Below are 13,631 nucleotides of genomic sequence, written 5' to 3' on the forward strand. Positions count from 1 at the left end.
AATAAAACGATTCTTCTTTCTTCTTCAACCCGTGTCCACCTGATGCTGAGTGTAGGTCTCTTCAAATGCACTCCGTTCTTTTCGGTCTCTTGCCTTTCCCATCCATTGCCTACCCTAACAAACCATTAATTTAGCGTAATTCTACTAAAGTATCCAAACGACCTGTTCCAAGCTCATCACGGTAGCACTAATAGTACATCCGGTGTTAACTGCGCAATAACACTATACAAATTACACGTAATGAGAACGTCCCCCGCCGCCTGTCGCGTATTGCGAGGATCATCTGACCCGAGCCGGAAGCCATCATTGTAAACAAGATTCGATTCAATGCTTTGATGTGTCCATTAATTCTAGAATAATCTTCAATTTCCTACATTTTCCAAGGTAATGATATCTTTGCTATTGCAACTATAATTTAGTGCTTACTAACCATTTTTATTAATGATAATAACTAATAATAATAACTGGGCAAATCTCGTCCCAATTTAAGATTCCCTGTGTTATGGGTACCAGAGACTGATAAACATAATTATATACGTTGAAATATATACATATATAGACAATAAACACCCAGACGAAGAGCCTGTTCATCATACGAATGTTTGCGCTATGTTAGAATCGAATTAGCCTACTGAGTTTCTTGCCGGATCTTCTCAGTGGGTCGCGTTTTCGATTCGGTGGTAGATTCTGGGAAGCACTGCTCTTGCTAGGGCCAAAGGGCCAGTGTTAGCAACACTTTCGGTTTGAACCCCGTGAGCTCACCTACATGTTATGGTGAAACTGAAATAGCCTCTCAAGTCTATCAGGAAACAAAATGAATTGAACCCACGAACCTCGGCGTAACAGTCAAGAGCGCGCTATTACGCCATCGTGTTAGTGAAACTTATTATTACTATTACATTTATGTAAAAAAATATATAAGGCATCAAGATTTTCAACTGCGACTCAAAATAAAAACGTCCTAATTGCACTGAAATTATAGTCGATCGTAATTTACCCCAATAAAATTTATGAAATCTTCTAAAATCTACTTCTAAAATTCTTGCCCATAAAATTGCAATTCTGACAAAACAATTCACTTTGTTTAGAATAGAAGCCGACAATAACCAGTGATATGACTATCTCGCACGTTCGTGTCGACAGATTCTTGCCTAAAAATAACACAAACATTGTAGAACCCTTCTCACCTCAAGTCTTCATGAATGAGTCTCCATATAGACACTAGTGTAGTAAAAACGAGTATGAAATTGTGAATAATATATTTTCTCGTTTTTTTAAATATGATATTAAGAAAAATAAATAAGATCCCTCCTCTCCCTGCTCGAGGACATCCTACTGCACTCATTTAGGAGATCTCCCACTGTATTTTTTTTATTGCTTAGATGAGTGGACGAGCTCACATCCCACCTGGTGTTAAGCGGTTACTGGAGCCCATAGAAATCTACAACGTAAATACGCCACCCACTTTGAGATATAAGTTCTAAGGTCTCAGTATAGTTAAAACAGCTGCCCCACCCTTCAAACCGAAACGCATTACTGCTTCACGGCAGAAATAGGCAGGATGGTGGTACCCTACCGCGCGGACTCACAAGAGGTCCTACCACCAGTTATAATTTGTAGTTTTAATTTAATATGTAGTTTTAATTTGGTTGGTCCACCGCATTGCCGAAGCGAAGCTAGTTTTGTGGAAATTCAAATTATATAGCATTTTAATTATCAACGAAAATTCACCTTCCATTAGTAAAAAAAAACCTTGAATCAATTGAGCTCAACCTTTCGGGATAAATGTACTTAATAATGTTCCAGAATAAAATTTTAAACTTTTATTTTAGCGTCTCGTCAACGTCGAAAATAATACCATTCAATTTCTCTCTTAAATCATTGAAGAGATTCATTCACACGTCCTCGATTATTTGAATTGCAATTCTAACAATAAATAATTGCAGGCTTTCATCGTGGATACTATAAAAGCACAGTTCCACAATTGTTGTATTATGATGTATCGTAAATACGTCGCGCTGTACGATTTTCAATTACTAGGTACATTCATATCAGATACATTCCCTAGCGAATTAAGGACCGTTTTTGAATCGATCGGTACAGTCATTTTAATCGAATTATTTTGTTACTGTATCTCTTTGGAATAACGTATTATCTCGAATCGATTCTTCACTCGAATGCAAAATTACTCGTGTAGTCGTCTACGCTACGTAATTGCGACTATGTATGACAATATACACTTGGGACCAGTGTCAGCTCGAGATAGGGCGCAATATGTTAACAGTTTTCAAATAACGTATGTAGGTAAGGTAAACCATATTTTTAACTTCCTTCTTCAAACGAGGCTTATGGAGAGTACTTAGCGATATGCAGCGGCTTTTCTTCTGCCCCTAGCGTAGCTGACGTTTTTTTATTTTATTTTTTTATTGCTTAGTTGGGTGGACGAGCTCACAGCCCACCTGGTGTTAAGTGGTTACTGGAGCCCATAGACATCTACAACGTAAATGCGCCATCCGCCTTGAGATATAAGTTCTAAAATCTCAATATAGCTACAACGGCTGCCCCACCCTTCAGACCGAAACGCATTACTGCTTCACGGCAGAAATAGGCAGGGCGGTGGTACCTACCCGCGCGGACTCACAAGAGATCCTACCACCAGACGTCCGTAGGTAACCACACGCCATCCGGTAGGTCGATTGTAGTTCGCCTATAAAGCAATAAAAAAACTTAACAATAGACGGGAATAGGAATTCTAAACATAAATTCTTCATTCTGATGTATAGGTTATTGAAACAATCGTGTTTTCTTAATCAAAATTCCAACTATAATCCCTAGTCTATTTCATACTATACCTACCTACATATTATATAGTTTAGTATAAAGAAAACAAACCATGGACGTATGCGTCTTCACGGCGCCATATTTAAGTCGACATAGGAAACGGCGACACAAATCCTGTGCATGGATCTAACGGGGAAGCTTAGGCAGTGAAATACCGTCGACTAGGTATTTATTTGCGAGAAGAAATATTTTTAAACAAAATTTCTTCTTGGGTATTTGTATATACAGCATTTATAACAGTTGAGTTTCTAATGTAAAAGGACGCTTTCGATATTTTTATAGAACTATTAAAAAAAATATTTGGATATAATTTGATATTGTTTTTGTCGAATATGGTTGTTATTTTTATAGATAATTCTGTTGTATTGTTTTTATTTTTTATAATACTAAAGTTCGTCAATACATCAAGTAAAAAAGGAACTCAATTGTTTATTCCTTGCCGGTATATATGTCTATATCTATACTAATATTATAAAGAGGAAAGATTTGTTTGTTTGTTTGTTTCGAATAGGCTCCGAAACTACTGGACCGATTTGAAAAATTCTTTTTCCATTAGAAGCCGACATTGTTCCCGATGAACATAGGCTACTTTTTTTTAATTTTATTTTATTTTATTTTTTTGGTTTCATGTGTGTTTTAATGTTTCCGAAGCGAAGCGAGGGCGGGTCGCTAGTAGGCTATAAAACCTTACTGTTTCGACTCGGATTCAAGTTTATGTGATTTTAAATCCGTAGTAGGTATATTTATTGAATTAACCATTCGCTAACGTGTTCGATCGATTCTCATCGTGTAGGTATTTGTTGTGACGGTCATTCGTGCAGAATATGAAGTGTTAATAAGTATTTGAATCTGATTGCATAATTTATTCGCGCTAAAACACGTCACAAAGTGTAAACGTGACTAAAATCGTTTAAAATTTCATACAAATTTATTGTAAATTTCAAAATTCTAAAAGCCGCGAAATTATTATCATCATCATCGTAAATTTATATGAAAATAAAATTATGCTCTGAATTTTCTTAAATACATTATTATGAAGGTTTTTTTTTTTTGCTTAGATGGGTGGACGAGCTCACAGGCCACCTGGTGGTAAGTGGTTACTGGAGCCCATAGACATTCACAACGTAAATGCGCCACCCACCTTGAGATATAAGTTCTAAGGTCTCAGTATAGTTACAACGGCTACCCCACCCTTCAAACTGAAACGCATTACTCACAAGAGGTCCTACCACCAGTAAATGCGTACCACCAAGATGCGTAAAATTATAAAGCAAATTTAAATTTCTGTTTTATTCAATTCGAAACTATATCTTCTCTTTCCTTCCCACTAAGTAGATTTAACGCAACGCCGTATCATAGTTTGAGTAAGGCATATATTTTTACAGCCAATTCCAAAATTAATAAGAACCTTTTATTCATAAATATCATCAACGCAGGGGGTCAGACCAGCTCACAGCCTAACTGGTGTTAAAATGAACTAGAACGAATGAATTCTTGACGGAAGACTAAACGAAAAACTAATATTATATCTTTTATTTCATTACACTTTTTCTCTGTTCGTAAACAAACAACACCCTATATAATTTCGGTAATTTCAAGTCTGCCCTAAAAATTAACCGCGGTGTCATTACAAGTAAACTGGTAAATATTTATTAAATTTGGAGTAAAATGAAAATATATAATAAACTAGAACGCTACAGTGCTCGAATTTTATACTTCAGGCTTCGTTTGAGAGGCTTGCTTACCAAAGCCCTTAATTATCGCGACCCGAAAACTGACACGCCGATTTTGGACCACGACGTTCAAATGTTGTTTTGCGCCTACCGATTACCATAATCTTGCAACAGCGCTGAAATATCGCGAACTGACTAGAAGGATTACATTGATAACTGTATTGAGTGTCGACTGATATCAAATTAATATTTAAAAAAAATATGATAAATCTGCTTTATCAACGAGTTATTAGTGATTTGTACGCGATTAAATGTATTATTTATTTAGCAAAATTAGCTTTCTGTTTATTTAAACATGAATAACTAAAGTATTAGGCTTCGGTACTTCGACTAGTGTAAACGGGAGACACGCGTCAGGTACAAAACCGGAATGAAACGAAACTAATGTCATTGAACTCTGGAATGCATGTTTGGTTTTCTGTCGACCAAAATACGACTTTACAAATACATACGTAACTTCTCAAATACAATAAAACTATAATAAAAAATCTACTGTAATCCAAAAAAATCATAGGCAATCGTCAACCATAAGTTTTTTTTTCAAAATGGCCGCTAAATATGTTTGAAGATAGAAGGAATATGTACATTTACTATTAAAAAAAAAGGATTATTCCGTGTTGGAATGCGCTTAGATTTCAATTGTATTATTTACAGCCAAAAACGAAATAAAAACTAGTAGTGTAGTAGATCATGTTACAACTAGCTCAGATAAAGATCCTTCATGTTACAACTAGCTCAGATAAAGATACCAAAGCAAATTAAAATTAAATATTAATTAATTTACATGCGTAGCTGATCTATAAATAGTGCACAGTCGATAATATACCAATTTTTAAACACCACTGAACAAATTAAGAAACAAATTGTCCAAATTAATTTTTGCCAAAACTTTAATAACATAATTTAAAGTTTTTTTCTATAAATTTCAATGCTTAAGAACTAAAACAGATGCTTGAGAGGATATCGATTGTAAAAGTGCATGAAAACTCACCTACTACGGACTATAATTAAAAAGGCGTTCACTGAGTTCATTCGCATCTAATTTTTTCCCTTCTCATTTGATATGCTTACATATCAACTGCCGAGATATCATTTTTTTTTTCTTCTAAATCGTCTCTTACATAATTAAACATACATTTTCTAAAAAAAATAATCTAATAAGTGCTAATTAATTAACGAACGAATTTTTCAGTATTCCTTTTTTTTTAAATATGACTAATGATAATCCAGAAACAAACGAATACCTAATTTTAGTTAAATTCAATTACATCTAAAGTGCAGTCAGTATTTACCACAGATTATATACAAGGCAGTAGTCACAGACGGAACGGGACCTGTCGGGACGTTGACACGGTCTGGTTTCCACTTCGGTGCTTCAACTAAAATCTGTTCATTAGAAAACGACAAATGCGTACGAGTTTAAATGATATCCAATTTAATATGTTTTTTTTTTTAAATAAAAAATTCGAAATATAAAATTTCTCAGGGCTAGACATGCTAAATTTTGCCACGGACAATAATTAGTAATAGGGAATAGAAATCTATACATATAAATAAAATTGGAGTGTCTGTTTGTAATATTGAAATAGCCTCTTTTTACTACATGCATATAAATATATATACGGTACATACACCAAAATAACATTTTTATCTGTCTGTCTGTCTGTTTGTTCCGGCTAATCTCTGGAACGGAAATTGTTTTAACTGCCGAAAGCAAATAACAGGTCTAACTGCTTAAAATATTGAATTGTCATCAGTCCTTGATAAGTGTGCCATATTTCGAGTTAATCCGACGTTTTGAAGGTGGCCAAAATCATGTTCAAGTTTCCGTTACATACTACATAGATACTAACATACGTATGAAGCTAATAAAAGCGTATTAAAATGGCTACTCGCGTTTTCGTTCTAACCACGTGCTTATAATTAAATTTAACAAAAAAAATCTTGTTTTCGTAGGTAGACCTGTCACTACACATCGGTGATGCTAGGGATGCAACCAAATCGTTTCGAGCAATTAAGGAATCTTTTAAAGCCTCGTCTAAAGAACCACTCACAACCAGCACTATTCATTTTTGAAGTTCATTCCATAATCGAATAGTACGTAGCAAATTAAATCTCAGAAAAACATTTTGAACGATCGCAGTGGCTCCAGACAGTTGTGATTTGCGTGTTATGCTGATGCATCAGTTGACAGTCTCAGAACTACAATACTAATACCTCACACCAAGATCAAAGGGGATGGCCCATTTTAGGCCCAAAGCGGACAATAGATTATAGAAAAAATACTTAGTGCATTAATTTTGTCATAAATAAATATGCATTTACTTTCTTGCAAATAAGCGCCACTACAGTTTACAATAAGTAGCTTAAAAAAAGTAACTCTATTGAAAAAGCAAGGACTTTTATTTTTGCGGGAAAAATATTGCCAGCTTCAAAACCTTTTACGTATGAAGTAAATATTTTGAGTATATAAATAAAACATATAAATAAATCATTTTAAGTATTATCATTAATCAATCGATTTTAATGGATTTTATGCACATAAAATAACATCGAAGACATACCCATTGGACTTTAACTTGTAACTATACTTGAGACCTTAGAACTTATATCTCAAGGTGGGTGGCGCATTTACGTTGTAGATGTATGTGGGCTCGAGTAGCCACTTAGCAACACCAGGATGGCTGTGAGCTCGTCCACCCATCTAAGCAATAAAAAAAACTTTACTAGTATTGTTATTTAAATATGTACAACAAAAACAAAAACATAAAAAATAATGTGTACTCGTAAAAAAAAAGATTAAGATATAAATCAATTATCGGTTATTTAAAAAAAATAATCGATATATGAATTTCATGTAATTATTTTTCTTTATACTGTCAACACTGAATTTAATCTGACTGACTGGGACTTTTTGGCGGGAAGTCAAACAAGGCGCGCTTTTTTAATTTCGTATTTAAATTTAAATTATTTTCATCTGATATCTAAGTTAATAAATTTAAGTTTTGACGCTCTGCGTCCCATTTAATAAAATGGGACAGCATAGTGACGGGGAAGAGCATTCAGACAAAAAGAAAAGAAAATACGCTAACACCAAAGATGTAAGTAATAGTTTTGAAGAAGATAAATATAAAATATATTTTAAAACGAACTACACTAGATTGTTCTTGGAAAACGACTCTGCAAACTATACCGTTTATGTGGAGTCAAAGGAAAAAGAAAAACTCGGAAATAAAAATCCAATAAAATTAACAAGTTTATTAAATGAAAATGTCAAAGGCATTACATGTGTTTCACGAATTAATGCATATAAAATTGGTGTGAATTTCCAAAAAGCTGCAGATGCTAATAGCTTTATCAAACTTGACAACTTTCTCAGCAAGCACAAATTCCGCGCCTTTATACCTGCTCACTTAGTAGAGAAGGTGGGTGTGATTAAATTTGTGCCTACAGACTTATCCAACGAAGACATCTATAAAAATATTAGTAGCGATGCTGAAATCATATCTATTAAGAGGTTTATGAAAAGAAATGCAGACAAGAAGTTAATGCCTATGAGCTCTGTGGCTATAACTTTTTCAACAACTACATTACCCCGTTATGTGTATCTCAACTTGTTTCGCTGCGAAGTACAGACATATATTTCACCTCTAATACAGTGCTTCAAATGTTTCAAATTTAATCATTCCGCCAAAGTATGTCGCAGTAAGCAAATGTGTTCATATTGTGCAGGAGATCACCATTACAAAGAGTGTGTGTCTGACATTTTAGTATGTATTAATTGTGGTGGGGGACATCTAGCTGTATCCCGGGACTGCCCTATAAAAAAGAAAAAAATTGAATTAAAACGGTCAGAAATTCCCAAAAACAGTACATTTGCATCAATAACAAGTAACGATAAAAACTTCCCACCTTTAAAAACTAAAGAAAAACCTATTGTAAATAACAATAGCAATTCATTTAACAAGAAAGATAATATTATAATGAACAAAGAACAAATTGCCAACAACGACATTATATTAAACGCTATTGTAAGATCACTAGTTACTTTAGCGAACTCATCTAATGATGATAACATAACAATTAATAAAATAAAGGAAATATTTTTAAAAAACCTAGTCTAGACAATGGCAAATTTTAGTTTTAACAATTTACAGAGTAACTTAAAATCTTTTCTAACAATTGCTCAATTTAACATTCAAAGTGTGCGTAACAAAAAACCTTTATTGATTAACTTTCTTTCTGAGTATGATATTGATATCTGCATGTTAAACGAAACATGGCTGAGAGAAAACAGTCCCTTCAATATACCTGAATACAATATTGTTCTTCAAAATGGACCCAATGGTCATGGCGGTGTAGCAATTTTATTAAAAGACACATTTAAATATCAGGTGATTTGTACACCTTACCATGAATATTTACAAACAGCTGCAGTTGTTCTAAAAACCAAGAATGCAAATTTATCCTTGTTGTGTGCATATAGTCCTCCTAGAGGTGGACGGTTGCAATACAAAACTTTAAAAACTATTATCAATAAACTGCCAAAACCAGTATTCCTGGCTGGCGACTTGAATGCACATCATGTTGCATTTGGTTGTGCTTCATCAAATTCCAGAGGTAATGATGTATTCAATCTGTTAGATGAATGTAGTCTTTGCATTCTAAATTCCGGATCTCCAACCACCATAGGTACAGTTCATCACAACCCATCTGCAATTGACATAATGTGTGTTAGTCCAAATGTTGCACCTTTATGTGAATGGACAGTGCATAGCGATCCTATGGGGAGTTATCATTTCCCTACAATCACACATATCCAAACATCCATAGAAAAGTATGTGATAGGTGAGCCAACAGAGCGCTTCATATATAGAAAGACCAACTGGTCAACATACCATTCTGCAAGTGAAAAGTCATTTCTTAATTTAAAATTTCAATCAGACAATCCCCTAGAAACTTATAATGAATTTTGTAATATATTGAATAGAATAAAATCAGAAAATATACCTAAAATTATAAACAAGGTTCCTTATAAACGAAAAAGTCCAGCTCCCTGGTGGGACAATGACTGTCTCACAGCTGTTAACAATTCCAGATTAGCTCTAAAAAACTACAGAGTCCACCCCTCAATAGACAATTACATCCAATACAAAAGAGTTGATGCAATTAAGAAAAAGCTACTAAATGAAAAAAAGAAGAGTGGTTGGAAATTATTATGTGAGAATTTTAATAGATACACTCCTGTTACTATTATTTGGAACTACATGCGGAAATTTAAAAGGATAGGATTAAAACATAGACCTAAGAATGATGAATGGATCACCTCGTATTTAGATAAACTAGCTCCAATATCTCCACCGGAGAAGTATATAAACATGACTAAGTTAAATGAAGTTTTTAATTCACCTGGAAATATTGAAGGCTGTTTTTTGTCAAACCCTTTTAGTATTAATGAGTTTAAAATAGCTTTAAAATCTAGAAAAGATAGTACTCCTGGTCTCGATGACATCCCTTATAAATTAATTAGTAACTTACACCCTAATGCCCAAATGACTCTATTAAAGATATATAATTTATTATGGTCCTCTCAAATGATTCCAGATTCATGGAAAACACAGTGTGTTATTCCAGTACTAAAACCTGATAAACCTGAAAATGATTACAATTCTTACAGACCAATATCACTATCATCCTGTGTAGGTAAACTATTTGAATGCATGCTCAAATTGAGATTAGAATTTTATAGTGAAAAATTTAAAATTTTACCTGAACAGCAATTTGGTTTCCGTAGAGGTAAAAGTGCAGCAGAAAACTATATGTCTCTGGTTACAGATATTAAAAATTCTTTTCATAGCCATTCATACACAGCTTGCGCTTTCCTTGATATAAGTGGTGCATTTGATAATGTCAATCCCTCTTTACTTATACAGATTCTTAGTGATATTGGTGTCCCTGGCAAAGTCTGTAAATGGATATTTAATTTTTTAAATGAACGGTTAATGTATGTCAAATATAACAATATCCTACATGGACCTAGATATGTTTATAAAGGCACAATGCAAGGTGCTATAATCTCTCCTTTATTATATGGCATTTACACTTCACAGATAAACAGATATTTAGTAGACCCCTCTGTCAAATGCCTGTTGTTTGCTGATGATATTGTTGTATATAGTGTAAATAAAGAAGTTAACAATGCCATTAGAAATTTGAATAATGGATTGTCTCAAATTCAATGTTTTTACAATAGCTTAAATTTAGATATAAGTGTAAATAAAAGTGGGGCAATGTTATTCAGTAAAAAGGTTGTCAACCTAAATGAGATATCACCTATATTATACAACAATAGTCCATTGTCTTGGTTGTTACATAAAAAATTCTTGGGTGTTTGGTTAGATACAAAACTGACATTTCAAACACACATTAATAACATAATTGGAAATGCCTGCAAAGGATTAAACATTCTGCGATCTCTGGCTGGAGTTCATTGGGGTTCTGACCCTAAGGTTTTGTCTCTGTTATATAAAAGTATTGTCAGGAGTCATTTTGATTATAGTTCATTAGCTTACATGAATGCAAATCTTAGATATCTACGAAAACTTGATGTAATTCAAAACAAGGCACTAAGAATTATTACAGGAGCAATGTGCTCAACTCCAATTAATGCCATGGAATCTGAAGCATGCATTATGCCGTTAAAATTTAGGCGTCTTCAGATCGCACAGAGATTTTGTCTGAAGCTATTGGCCACTGACAATGTTTTTGTTATTGACAGGATAATACCTAAGGATCTGCCTATTGATTTTATGGGCAGTTCTAATATCAATATGAGCAGTTTTGTGTCTGATCATTTACCAGAGATGCTTCAAATTTCTCTTAGCATCAAAAATACATTCAAAAATATATACTCATCTAACCTTTTGCCTATATATGAAATCAACAATTATACCACTGTAAATATGACTGTAGAAACAGATTCCCAAAAAATTGGGTCTAAAGTTGAATTTTTTGAATATATTAACAATTTACCTAACATAAATATTTATAAATTATATACAGATGGATCAAAATGTTCAGGTAGAGTAGCTTCAGCATATTATGATCCACAACTGAACAAATCTAGATGCTTCAAGCTAGACAGTCACTGCAGTATTTTTACTGCTGAATGCTACGCTATCTATACAGCACTTTTGTATATTAATAATGTAAATAGTTCTGACTTTTTAATTTTAACTGATAGCAAAAGTTCATTGTTAGCACTAGAAAGTGATCCTTTTAGATTTAATATGAACTATATTATTTATAGAATAAAAGAAATATTGGCAAATTTAAATGAGAGAGGAAAGAATGTCCAATTTAAATGGGTACCTGCTCATTGTGGTATTTTTGGCAATGAAGCTGTAGACTGTGCAGTGCGAGGTGCATGTGACGAAGACCACACTAATGTAATAAAAGTACCGTTTACTGACTTCCAGCAGAAAATAACGGAAAATGTTAAAACGCTGTGGTATGAACACTGGAGGTCTATAAGCCAAGAAAAAGGGAAATGGTATACAAAGATACAGAATACCCCGCCACATGTACCTTGGTATAACAAATTTAAAGAAGCTAATTCCAGACAATTCATTACCACCATTAATAGATTGAGATTCGGTCATTGTAGAATTCCTGCTCATTTGTTTAAACTACGTTTAGCAACGGACAAAAACTGTCAATTTTGTGTCAATGAGGTCGCTGATCTGAAACATATTGTTATGAAATGTCATAAATATAGTATAAATAGATTAATTTTAGTGTCTGAGCTGGACGATGTTTCTAAGGGTGACTCGCCTTTACAAACAGGCGTAAGGATGGACTTAGAAGAAATTTTATCAAACCCGTTGTATTTTAAACCAATTTATAGATATATTATTAACACAATAGGAAATGTTTAAAAACAAACGAGTAATGTTAATATTTCAATTTGATGCTGTTTTGTTTAATAATTACTTGTAAATTTTTACGTACTTCATGCGTGAAAATTAATTTAAGATAGGCTATAAGGTCTTGTAACCATTGGCCGTAAATAAATTAAAAAAAAAAAAAAAAAAAAATCTGACTGACTGACACTTCGCTTGCTGCTTGTGGTGTTGTGCTTGCGTACAAAATGGATGTGTTTTGATTTTTCTTCGATTTATTTTACTTTTATCAATAACGTTTCATACTACGACTAAAAAACATTGTGTGAATTGTGGTTTTACCCTGACCGAGATTTAAAACCGTGTATATGCTCTCCTTTGCTATTTTTAGATGATACTAATTGTGTATGAAGATGAAGAAAATATAGATATTTAAAGAATTAAGTGTGTTTTTATACCCTATTGGATAAAAATACATTAGGAACATCTTAAACATTAAGAAAAGAAAAGTTCTTGAAGTATCTCACAATCCGACACTTATTTATATAGAAAATTAACCTCAAAACGAGTTTTTATTTTTATTATATTTTTTATAATAGTGGCGTCAATTTCAATATATTTTTTAGATATCCAATACATTTAAGAATTTGAATCAGTACATTTTTATAGTAATATTTGATGTCCATCTTGGGCCTAGCACACTATGGAGAGTGGGCAATCCCCTTTGCGTTCGCATGACAAACATTTTCTGTAATTCCTGTTATATAGGTCGATGACAAAAGTCAAAACAAATATAGAATGCCAATCTAATCATATTACAATAAAAAATGTACTTTATTTTATCTATGCTTGCGTGAAAGTACAATGAAAACTATAAATAGAGACATTGTAGTTATCCATAGAGTGCTTCCAGAAATTATTTACAATTTATCCGAAATTCAATGTGTCTACCCTTACATTTTGTGTGGCGAATCTTATCACATGCACACGCACATAGATGAAGGATCAGTATCGAATTTCATTTTAGACCAACAACTAGGTCAAGTAAATCAGTCTTCATTGTATAGTAATATACCTGAGCTACATCAAATTAAGCAATTTATTTAATACTAGCTGTACTCGTCCGCTTCGCTGGGCATTTAAAATTAACATTATT

General features: G+C 33.3%; 1 protein-coding gene and 1 long non-coding RNA gene across 18 annotated transcripts in view; one reads left to right on the forward strand and one right to left on the reverse strand.

Moving 5' to 3' along the window:
• Nucleotides 1–13,631, forward strand: part of LOC114242160 (uncharacterized) — a 111,592-nt gene that overhangs the window by 78,718 nt on the left and 19,243 nt on the right. The gene's annotated exons all lie outside the window — the stretch shown is intronic.
• LOC149502366 (uncharacterized) lies at nucleotides 7,818–13,225 on the reverse strand. 15 transcript variants are annotated; one of them, XR_016323589.1, is made up of 4 exons: nucleotides 12,208–13,224; nucleotides 10,344–10,539; nucleotides 8,987–10,226; nucleotides 7,818–8,393 (listed from the first exon to the last, which is right to left on the reverse strand). It is a non-coding gene; the product is annotated as an uncharacterized LOC149502366 (long non-coding RNA). The 15 variants fall into 15 exon arrangements; XR_016323583.1 differs by adding an exon at nucleotides 11,946–12,017 and having other exon boundaries at nucleotides 8,987–10,539; XR_016323582.1 differs by adding an exon at nucleotides 11,946–12,101 and having other exon boundaries at nucleotides 8,987–10,539.

This window comes from Bombyx mandarina, chromosome 09 (genome assembly GCF_030267445.1).
Source record: "Bombyx mandarina strain Sakado chromosome 09, ASM3026744v2".
Taxonomy (NCBI): domain Eukaryota; kingdom Metazoa; phylum Arthropoda; class Insecta; order Lepidoptera; family Bombycidae; genus Bombyx; species Bombyx mandarina.